This window comes from Mustela lutreola, chromosome 2 (assembly GCF_030435805.1).
Source record: "Mustela lutreola isolate mMusLut2 chromosome 2, mMusLut2.pri, whole genome shotgun sequence".
Classification (NCBI taxonomy): domain Eukaryota; kingdom Metazoa; phylum Chordata; class Mammalia; order Carnivora; family Mustelidae; genus Mustela; species Mustela lutreola.
The window spans coordinates 39,066,715-39,079,030 of NC_081291.1; the positions used below are offsets into that span (position 1 = coordinate 39,066,715).

At 42.7% G+C, this 12,316-nt stretch overlaps 1 protein-coding gene across 7 annotated transcripts in view; it reads right to left on the bottom strand.

Annotated features, from left to right (window-relative positions):
* The window catches only part of FOXP1 (forkhead box P1), a 453,072-nt gene that overhangs the window by 368,041 nt on the left and 72,715 nt on the right, over positions 1-12,316 (bottom strand). For all 7 annotated transcript variants that reach the window (XM_059161502.1, XM_059161504.1, XM_059161503.1 and 4 more), the window contains one exon: positions 7,057-7,152. The gene's annotated coding sequence lies outside the window, so the exon portion shown is untranslated. Of the gene's footprint in view, positions 1-7,056; positions 7,153-12,316 lie in introns of those variants that run through there.

Below are 12,316 nucleotides of genomic sequence, written 5' to 3' on the forward strand. Positions count from 1 at the left end.
TTTGAAGGTCTAAATCCTTGCCATACAGCCTAGAAACATGTAATTCTACGGCCCAAGTAACTGAAGACCTTCCAGCATTGTTCGCCAGTGTTCCCTCTAAGAGTCCCAGAGCTTCACCCTTGTAAACAAAAAGCCCTCAGGGTGACTCTATCCCAAGAACAAACGAGATGGACATTCTGAACTGCTTGCTGGGAAAACACCCTGGGTACCAGGCCTACTGCTTTGGGAAGGAGACCCTCTGGCTTGCCACACTTTTTCACACAGGTGATTGAGTGGAACAAATCAATTGTTGGTGGTCAGAGGCTAATAAGAAATAAAATGAGGGCTACAGAGATGAGGTTAATTAGAATAATGTACCAGAGAAAAATGACTCAAAGATCTAGAGAAAATACCTTAACAGGCACATCCAACTAGAGCTAGAAGAATGCCAATTAAGTGGTTGTCCTTGTTCCTAATCAGATTGGGACATACTTTCATTTCCCATTGCTCTTGTACCAGCGAAAAAGAAAGAAAGCACTTGCAGAAGTCTACTGAGCTCAAACAGGGCCTGTGAGGTGGCAGTAACGTATGAAGGCTCAACATGGTGTGTAGCAGCAATACTGGAGTGGAGAACGCACACTGACATACAGCCGTGCCTACCCACCAAGGCCCTAGGAAAGGTCTGCACAGGGAGGGCCTGTGCGGGGCAATAGCGTGCGGGGGCAAAGAGTCACGGCAGCAGAGGGACAGTGCCTGGGGTTCAAGTTCTAGCTCGCTTTCTTGTAAGTAAAGACATCTGAGTCACGAGTCACTTAACCTCACCATGCCTCTGTTATCTCAGCTGTAGAACAGATTTTTAAAACCGAAACCCTCTCGTAGAGTTTGTGTGAATTACTACGCACATGCTCGGAACCACGGGTGGCACTGTGTAAAGTCTCAGTACACGCACCTAGGATAGAGCCGATTTCTCAGAAACTAGCGTTACTCTCTCAAACAACTGCTGTTCATTGACATTTCTCAAGATGAGGTTCTGCTTGAGGTTTGAAGATTCTCCTTTTACCTCTCATTCCTTTCTTAGGGAGAGAGAGGAGGCTCCGCAAGCAGGGACAGGGGCTAGCACCAAGTACAAGTTCTCCCGGGGGTAGGTATGTCCATAAAGCTGAGAAGTCCTCAGCGTGGTTTACTCCGGAAGCAGAATTTCAGGGAACTGCCTCGTGAAAGAAGCAGGACTGGATGAATGGAGTTTTGTCACCGTTAATGAATGATTTGGGATAGATATGGACAAAGATGAGACCCGGCCTCTCTGGGTGAGAACGTCCTGCGAGAAAGGTTTGTTGATGGGCTCTAAGAGTTGGCAGTGAGACGTTCAACTCGCGACCCATCATAAGCGGACCCATCTGGCACAGAGGGACTGCCACCCCAGACCACACCCAGACAGGCGGCAACAGTTCAAAACAGTAGAGAAAAAGCCCTCAGAAAGCCCCTAATCTCTCCCGCTGATACGCAGGCACCCGGGAATTAAGAAGAGAGAGGCGTGAGAGCTGAGCCACGCTGCCAAGCCTTCTGTGTCAACGGCGCAAATCACATCTCGCCTTACACGGATCGGTTTCCCCTTTCGTGATTATTGTTTTAGTTTCTGAAATGATATTTGGACACAGGGCTGTTCCATGTTTTGGGAGATGTAAGAAAACCACTCTGAAAGCTGTCATGTGCCTGGATCAAAGTTTTTCCTGAAATCCTGAGCCTCAAGTGAAACTGAATTCGAGCTTTTCCTTTACTAAAAGAGAGTATCAGGAACCCACCTGGATGCCTAAAACTGAATTTTAATCATGTTCTTTTATGTAGAAGTTGAGAGGGTCTACATTAGAGTTAATAAAATTAATGGCTCTTTTAATTTCTTCAATAACCCTAGCCATTCCATAAATCATGTAAATAAGAGGAAGTGACGGGATATATTTCATCTTTTGCCACCAAATTGTTATGGGATACAGAGACTTGCTTCGGCTTTCATGCAACAAATGAACAAGGACCACCACATGTCAACACGCATGCACTGAAACAACGGAACAACAACAGACCATCTTCCTTAAGTAGGTAGAAGAAATCAGGGCTAAAAATGAAGGATATTTATATCCAACTCCTTTCAATCTACATAGACTGGAGTTTTCTTTCAAAAAAGAAGCCTGTGAATTTTCAGGACAGATGCACCAAGTGTATACTTTTTTAAATATTAGGATTTACAGGTGATTTAAGACATAGTCTATCATGAGGCACGAGCTCAAACCAGCTCTGATTAACTTACAGATAAAACATATCTCCAACCGGGACGTTAGGACAGTGGAGCCCCCTGAACTCCAAATTTTTTTTTTTAAGGTGACCTTTCTTGGGGTGTGGGATACGGCAGGGAGAGGGAGGGGGAGAGAATCTTAAGCAAGGCTCCATGCCCAGCACAGAGCCCCACGTGGGGCTCCCTGAGATCGTGAACTGAGCCAAAATCAAGTGTCAAAAGCTTACCTTACTGGACCACCCAGCTTCCCCTGAACTCTGAATTTCTTAGATTTTGTGGATGTGGGTCATACACAAAACACAACCCTCCCAGCATTTTAGGTTTATAATTTGCATCATCCGAAACTGGTCATAAACGTTTATCCAAGAGTCAACACGTCAACAACAAATATAAAACAAATCATCCTACTTGTGCTCATTTTGTACTTTTTAAAAATTAATTCAGTGCATGAAACATGAGCAAATTAAGAGGGAATCAAGGCTCTTCAACATCTTTGCCAATTAAAAAAAAAATAGTGCAAGAAAGTACAAGAAGTTTGTCAGTGTACCTCCCAAACCCTTTGTCATTCTTTCTAAACCAACAGCATCATTATCCTGTCCAGACTCTGGGCAAAGCACTGTATTGGTATCATCTCATTTAATCCTTGCAATAATAACTACAAGCGAGATGATGCTACTACCTGCAGCTCAAATAAAGAAAAGCCCAGGAAGAGGAGGAGAACATAATTTGTCCAAGGACAAAGAGCCAGTGCACGAGAGTGCTGGGATTGGATCTTGGAATCCAAGGTTCTTAATTAACCTGTACCACCCACAATACACTTTTGGCCCAAATGGCAAATGATTCTGTCTTCATGGAGAAGATGATGCATGGCCCTTTCTGGATGGGACACAAAGAGTAAGCAAAGATGTGTTTAGTACAGGGTGAGAACTTTCCAGAGAAAGCCCAGGGGCAGTGTTCTGTTCCTACAATAAAGGTGATATGTGTGGTTTTATTTCTTCTCTTCCCCACTCACCCAGATGCAGTCCTCTCAGGGATCATGAAAATAGAGAAATTCACAGGGAAATCCCCAAACGGACTCTACTTCCACCACGAATGCACTGCAAACACACCTACATCCACTGGCCACTGTCAGCGGAGAGGAGTCACCCCGACTCCCACAGACGTGCCCCGTGTACATTACCTGGAAAACAGGTACATTCAGAATGAACAAGAGGCTTGGATGGAGGACAGCTGGGGGGCAGGGAGGGAAATCTGTAGTGAGGGTGTTCAGGGAAGACCCATCCAAGAAGTTGATATTTGAACTGAGCAAGAAAAAAGGAGGGAGTGAGCCTGTGAACCACAAAAATCGTTCTGGGTGGAGAACACCATGGCTCAGGGGCGACAGAGATTATATGGACTCTGAACATGGCAGTGGTGTCTCAACTGAATGTCTGAAACCATCTGCAGCAAAAGCCCAAAGCTTCCAAGAGTCTCCTGAACATCTTCGAGACACGATTTCCAGAGAGTCATCCGCCACTCAACAAATGGCCATCATCCAGTCGCTGCCACCACCCACCAGTCTTCCGGACACACGGCCCATGGGGCCATCTGCGGACATAGCCGCCATCTCTGACACAGTCACACAGCAGCTTCTGTGAGCAGATGACACTGCGCTCAGAAGGCTGTTACCAAGAAGATGGGTGGGGGAGACAGGGGCCTCCGTGCAGACTCAGCACAGACGCGGGGCCCGGGACGAGGCAGGCGAGATCGACATCACGGAGCATCAGCCTGCATGAGCGAAACCCTACAGAGTTTCAGATTATCATCAGCAATACCAACTTGAAAGCCATTAGTGAATTCTGCTTGCGAGGCAGGCCCACTGTCTGCGTAAGTAAAAAAAAAAAAAAAAAAAAAGGGAACACAAAAAGAACTGCACACCTCTCAGGGGAAATGGTCAAAAAGGGACCCAGAGATCTAAGTTCAGTTAGCAGGGCCGTCGAGCAGAACACATGGCCACAGCGTCCTTGAAGATGGGCATCAAAGCCGCCTCCCAAGGCTTTACTTGAACTTGGAAGAGAATCCTGGGTTGGAAGCAACGGACTGTGAAATACAGCTTGTCTCCGCGTGAGACAGCGACCAATGAACCAGCCACAGGACAGTAAAAACTCCTCTAAGACCGGGATTTCCAGCGCATCACCTGGGCTGTGCAGCATAGTGGCGTTCTATCACCCCTCGGAAGCTGGCCTAAATTCTTCGTAAGCATCACCTCACTAACGTTTCACAGGGAGCTAGCTTCTGTTTGTATCCCTGGCTCCCAGACGAGGAGACAGTGGCCCAGAGAGGTTAAGTAACTTGCCCAATGTCACTCAGCCAGTAAGTGGAAAAGGTAGAACCTGATTCTCAACTGATGTAACTTCCAAGCAGACATTCTTAAGCACACGGCTGCCCTGTATCCATGGCAGGCATTCGGTAACGTCTGTGGATGCAGCAAGTACCATGACCAGCGAGCATCTATCATAGGCTGGTGCAGGCACAGGGAATGAAGCACAGGGAATCTCATTCTACTCCTACAATGAGATGGAAATTGTCACAAGAGTAACATGAGGCCAATCTGAATTAGAAAAATTGGGCAGGGGTCTTGTGTTCCCCAATACCCAAGCTTAAGTTTTCAGCGGAGATGCAGGGGTCGACAAGCCACAGAAATGCAGGGTAGATAGTGTTGTCCAGTCTTTGGGGGACAATGCAAAGCCATCAGCAACGTCCCCTGCACATACTGGCATGAAAAGAATTGGGTATATAAGGCTGCGAGGACCTCAGGCTGGTACTCAAACTTTCACAAAAGCTTGTATGCAAAGGACAGAAAATTCATTAGAAAATTCTCGAGCTTAAATTTTGGTTGCTAGCTCTCTTGGAAAAGAAATGTGTTCCTCAGATTTGCCACGGCGCTTTCAGTAGGAATACCATGGTCCTAAAATATTTACTGAGCTATGTATCCCCACTGAAAAAATCAAAGAAACTGAAATTCAAACATGTGAAATTCAAATTAGAGATTATACACACAAGTCAATGGAAGACAGAAGACATTCACTGAAAACGTGTAAGAAAAATTCATATCATAATTTTGTGTAAGTAATTATAACTGCAGCTCCGGAACCATTTACTTTTTCTTCCTTACTACTAGAATGTGGAATTTATCTGGACATCAAATTTCTCAAGTCTGAGGATACACTTCCAAGATGCTCTTATGTTAGGGATTACTAAAAGGATATAAGTAGGTAGAAGTCATTAAGATCACAGGGAAAATTCTTTAAAGAGGTCTGCCTCAGCTGGGAGGACTACTCTTTTTGTTCCTTACACTCCTGCCTCTTTCTTCAGGATGAAGAGGCAATGGCTGGAGAGCCAGCAGCCATAATGTGACCTTGAAAACAGAACAGCATTTGAACAGGCGGGCAGAGCAAAAAGACGGAAAGCACAAACTGCTCTCCCCCAAACACCTTTGAGCAGAGAGAATATGCAACTCATTTTTTAAAAACTTGAACAGTTGCATCTGTTACTAGAAAACAATTCTTAAATTATATCACAATATGAAAACATGTCTGAAGACTATCTTATTTTTTTCTGAAAGAAAAAAAAATCAGGAAACTCATGAATTGGGATTCTCATTACTCCTCTATTCACCATGCTGTTTGTTTAAGTATGACTTCCCTTCTTAATTACTACCACCAGCCCAGGAAGCATATTTGCTGAACCTGTCTCTATGTTTTGACATGCAACATTGTGAAATTCAAACATACTTGTAGACATCCAAAGCATTATTATTTATTAAGGACTATATTAAAGGTGGAAGATCTTAAAAACACTTTCAGAATCTGATGATTAAAGGAAATTTAATCATTCTTCATTGGCATTTGATCTTTACCCTGCCATAATCTACTCATATAGCCCTTCATCATATTTGATACTAAGGAGACATTTCAACAGCTTGTCCATCAACTGCAAAGTGGAAGGAACCTACAAAAAAACCACATTACTTAGAAAATAAAAGAGCTTCCCCCCAACACTCATTTAGCTCATGAAAGCCCAATATGATTAAAAGGGTGAAGAAGGCAGACTCCACGAGGCGAACCAGAATGAGTGTAGAGAGCCATCTATTACATTTGTAAGGAGTTTCGAAATTTTCAAAGTGCTTTCGTATACATTATATCCTGTTTCATCCTTAAAACTACACCCTGCGTGGTAGTCAGGGCAGGGATTTTTTTTTTTTTTAATGCTCGTTTCTTCTTGATAAATGGTTTGCTCGAGATCAGAGAGACTGCTACCCAGTGAGATACCTTCTTTATCCTCTTTACCCTCTTTGATGCTTAGCTTAAGGGTCAGCCAACTATGACCTCCAGGCCAAATATGGCCCACTGACTGTTTTTTGTAGTTTCATTGGACCAGTCACACCCATTTGTTTACATATTGTCGCTGGCTGATTTTGTGCTACATCAGCAGAGTTGACCACAAAGTCGCACCCGCAACTCTACGGCCCAGGAACCTGACAATACGTACCATCTGGCTGTTTCAAAGACAAAATAATCTAATGCAGACCCTGCGTTAGATCATGATCTCAGCTATAGATCCTATTCTTGAAAGCCATGAAGCTAGTGTAGAGGACGATACACCTGTTCCCGCTGGCTTTGGAAGTCCTGCTCCGTAATGAGGCATTCCACTACCTTCTGAGGAATTACTAAATGGGTTGCGGGGTCACCTGCAAAGGTGGGTCGCGGTTTTCAAGTGGGACATAGTACTCGTGTTTGTTTGCCACTTACCCTGAACTTTTATCGTGTCTCACAGCCATAAAAAGCCTGGGGGTCACTGGTTGGAGGCACGCATGATGCCACAGGACTGCAACACACGGAGGGACACTGAAAGCACAGAGAAGAGAAGAGGTTAATGAGAGAGGCCGATGGCAAAGCTTCAGAAGCAAGGCATTCACAGGAGTCCCAGGTCTTCCTTGTGGACCCATGACTTTGACATTCAACGTGCCATCACATAGCCAAGCATCTCTTTTGCCTCTTCCCTCATAGAGTCAGCATTTCATTAGTTCACACCCTGCGTTAGACAACACTGTATGAAAAGGAAGGGCAAGATGATTCCTGAGTCCCAGCAAGGATTTCGCTTTGGGTTGTATTCTTTTAGTCTCTCCCAGTACATCCAGTAGAAATGACAAGAGGGAACACATGTATGTGCACACACATGCACATGTGTACACGTGCACCTGCATATAAGCACCCTTTCTAAAAAAAAAAAAAAAGAAGAAGAAGAAGAAGAAGAAGAAAGGACAAGTGATCTCTCCTGCTAGCCAAACCCCAGAATCTCCCTTGCCATAGTCCCAAGCTCTCTTTCCAGATGCATTTCAAATACGGGAGGAGGCTGGGTTGCACCCGTCTTACGGAAGCAGGCAGCCCGCAGATGGGCACACGGGTGCGGGCTGCGAGCTTTCGCAGCGCGGTTGGGTTCTTAGTAGAATACCAACCAAGTCCAATTCCACGTAAGATGAAATTGCTGACAGGTAAGTCAACTCCTCCTCGAGCAGTTTCAGAAAGATTTTGTGACTAGCAGTCAGTAGCAAGGTTTTGCAGGCCAGGCCTTTTCTGCCTAGATCCTGGGGGTGATAATGTCACCCATGCATGTCCGCCGAGGACAGGAGGGACTCTGTGACACGGGGAAATGGAACTCCAGAATGAGTAGCAAGCCTGAGCCCTCTGGGGCGCATGTGTGCTGGTCTCCCTCAACAGTGAACTAGGGCAAAAATCCACGAACGACGCGTCTTCTGAATCTAATCAGAGAAGTTGAAACTGAAAAGAAGATGTATGAAGTTTTATGATTTGAATAGTCACGTCGTATCTCCGGAAACTATGTGGGTTGTCTGTCTCCCAGAGCTCAGAAGAGAGTTCAGGGGTGGCGCTCCCAGGGAGTGCCTCTTCTTGATAAGAGAGGAACTCAGGCCAGATTGGTCCACATTATGTTTTCTAGGTATGAGTCGTCTGCGCAGAGTGTAAAGCGTTTGCCAAATATACTAAGGCTCGAGAACCTTCCTTCTTCTACAAGTTGAACACGCTGTGCTAGCATCATCCCTGCGCAACAAGGCAGCTTATGAGGAGGCTAAGAATGAATCAAAAATATTTTTAAAGATAATTTCAGTTGGCAAAGGCTGTAATCGTTCAAACTTAATTGGTGAACTCATTAATGGGCAACTGCCACAAGAAAGAGGGCCATTGTCACCGACTTATCAGAGCAATGAGATAACGAAGTTAATTATATTGTTTTCAATGGGTTTACACTTGCTTCCTTTGAAAGTCTACATTTTCCAAACATTTGTTCTGACACTCCATGTGTTTGCTCCTCTTAAAAAAAAAAAAAAATCAGCCGTGGGCTCCTCAAGGAAAAGCCGGCAGATCACAGCCCTAACATCAGGGCAGAGCAATTGGAAAACTTTTCTCCCCTTTATTATCTACTTGTAAAATGTTATAAGCCTGTAAACTAGTTAATTTATGAGCCGTGTTAATAATTTGCTCACACTTGATCGCAGGTTTCGCAAACACCGGTTCCAGGGATGCGGGAGGGTAATTTGTAGGTCCGGTTTCTCTCCTAAGGGGACACTAACTAATTTGACACAGGAACATGACATTGATGGTGGGGCACACTAATGACCATACTCCAAGACGTGGCTGTCAGCCTGTCGTTCCAGTGAGAAGCAGCTTGCTTTCGCTGCTGCTCAGTGCACGACGCTCGACTAATTATTCAGACAGCGACATTAATGAGAACCCGTGTGTTTATTTTCAACATACTAACCAGCGCTTAGCTTCCATTTGTCTGATATGGTCACCGATAAAGTGTGTCTCATGAATAGTAAATTTGAACTCTAATAAAACAAAGAAGCGCTGGGGAAAAAATAAGGAACAGCTGATTAGAAAACTAGCCGTGTCTACTCAACTTGCTTTCTGCCTCAAATACCGTCAAGGACAAAGTGACAGGTAACAGGAAATGCCAGAAGTAGCAAGAAAACTAAAAGAAATATTTTTAATCATGTATGTCCATGTACAATCTTGATTTGTGACCCAAGGCCACTGGATCACAGTATGGATGAGAGAAACTACTATCTCAAAGAAATTTCACTAAGTTTAGAATACTGGACAGTTTTTTTTTAAGTTATTTCTCCATGGAATGGCCAAAACGTTCCTTTGCTTTAATGTGCTTTATTCAACATAAGAAAAGTTGGATCCTTGTGAAACTACCTCAAATATGATCTTCACAAACATCACTAAATGTAACCTATTTTTTTTTCCTAAATCTATTGTAAAACCCTACTACTGAGGGTTTTTTCCAAAAGTGTTCTTCAATATCCTCTTATACATCATATTTCTAGTCTACTAAACCTTGCAATCAAGTTCTTTCTACTTTAAATTAAATTTCTATTTTGGTATGATAAATTCTGTCCTTCATTTTATGGTGATTATAATCCTAAAATATTCATATAATCATAATTTAAAATGAGTAACTTTAAAAAAAGGTACGCTTACATCTACTAGAGGTACTGAAAAATTGAAAACACTCCTGATGTGGTTCATTGTAAAATGTACACTTTGAATTAAGTAACAGTGGTAGTATTTCAACAAAAGTTCTCTCCGGCATTCAACTCAATATGGAGTAATGACTTCTGATTTTACAGAATAGCAAAGGAAGTAGGAGTCCACTGTAGATCACTTTGGGAATGAAAAAGTCATCACAAGTAACATTTCTTAAGTATGCCTTTCTAAACTTAGAATAAATTTGCAATTTTAGAATGCCAAAATTACATAAATGGCATGTAACATGTAGGAAGTAGATCAGATCCCAGGCTAATTTTTTAAAGTACTTTTGACAAGTTTACAGATTAATTCTCTCAAATGAGCATGACTCTTTCCAAATGATGCTCTTTCCATGGGCACCCGTTACAGGTTCTCGGATTATTGGTATTTGTACAGTTTATTTACAGTAAGCATTCATCCTCCATAATAAGCTAAAAAGATAGGGTCGGTGTGTGGCAGAGACCATCCAGATGCCCATCAAATTACTTTCTCCTTTCTAGATGCAGAGATGGGATAGTACTTCCCAGCTCCCCTCACCATTAGGCAGGGCCTTATGCCCGAGTTCTGGTGAAATAGAACAGAAGTGGGAATGATCCTTTCATTCTGACCCTGAAGCTTCCTGAACACCACGAATGTCCTCTCTCTTCCCTTGACGTCCAGTGGAGAGCTCCCTGCTCCTGCGGATGGTGGACTCAGGGAATCTGGAATATGCCAAGGTCCGTGAAACACAATGAGTGTGAGAGCCACCAGCCCTGGTCCTCAACAAGGCTGAGCTTCCTAAGAAATAAAACTGTACCTGGTTAAGGCTCTGACATTCAGTTCTGTTTGCTGTAACCTCCAATATCTCTTAATTGAATAAAGAGATCTTTCTAATTTCTCCCTAATTAGATCTTTCTAAATTCTCCCAAAGTTATCCTTGAATCTCCAGGCCACCAGACCTAAACAGAAGCACTGTAAATTTGGGGAAATCCTACCTGTGATTATTTGCTCCTCTAATTAAGCTAGGGATAGAAAATGCATCAGGTGTAGCTTTCGTTACTTAAGATCTTTACAGCCCTGAGGGGAGGTCTGATTCCCATTTGATGGATGAAAACACTAAGCCTGCAAGAAATGCAGTATAAGCAAGTAGTGCAAATGTATACTCAGCTGACATTTCCCTAATTGAATGCCTCTTACCTTTTAATATCTAAATCTTACAGAAAATTCTTATTTCTAAAGCAAACATTTGCGGCTCTAGCTTATAAAAGAAAAAATTCTATGACACTCTCCAAAATTAAATAGAACACTTTTAATAAAATATATGAGGGGAAAGTGTCAAGTTACAATACAATTGGCAAAATGTCAGAAACTTCCGTAGAGGTTTTGAAAAGCAAGCAACAAAGGGGATGTGTCTCAGATATTCCTGGTGATTAAAAAAAAAAAAAAAACACACAAAACATACTGCTATGCTGAGAAAATATTAATTGTTTAGTAATGAACATTTTACGTATTTTTACATTCTTACTGTGATAGTAGTTAACTATACCTGTAAGGCACTTTGCTATACTTTAGTCATACTTTAGAATAAGGATAGACCAACTTTTTCATAAATGGCCAGACAATGAATATTTTAAACCGTGTTGCTGTAAGTTGTCTATTACAACTAGTCAACCATGCCCTTGTAGGAAGAAAGTAACCATGGGCAATAAGTAAACTAATGGGTATCTTGTCCAGATAAAACTTTATTTACAAAAGCATGTAGGGGGCCAGATGACCACATCTTGCCAACTTCCGTTCTAGAAAGCTGACTGGCTTGCAGGGTTGCATGTTGACACATAACATTATTATTTCTCCTATGTAAAATAACGGGGAAAAAATGAGAAAGTTAGCACTTTCACCCAGGATATCTAATGGCCACCCAGGATTACTGATGTTCAGGAGAGAGAGAACATCCTCTTCTTTGCCCAAGGTTCAAGAGATAAATAGATAGATGGCAGCACTCAGTTTCCATATGAGTTCTATCCCACTGTCCCATTCTTTCCCTAAGTCATGTATTGCCTGACTCATGGGCTCATTGCCCATACAAAGCACTTATAGGCATCCCATGCCGTCTGAACAGAATGCAAGCACTTTTGTAACAAGAAGAGAAAGGTGATGGTTTTGTTCAGCTAGCACTGTCCAGTCTCTGCATTAAGCTAATGTGGGCAACTTACTTTAAAGGGACCTTCTATTAAGGACTTCCTAAAAGAAAGCAAAATAAATAACATGGAGGCTCTAAATGTTGCTAGGAGAATGAGTGCTAGAAGCAAAAAATGACAACCTCTAAAAGTTTCCAAATTAGGCATGAAGACTCCCCAAATTAGAATCAAAAAGGTTTCCTGGTTTTGGAGGATGTACTTTTGTTAACCAATTTCAGGGAGCTATGTGTCCAATAATAGAAAATGCCAGAGATAATGTGTCAAATGCATTCCCTTATTAT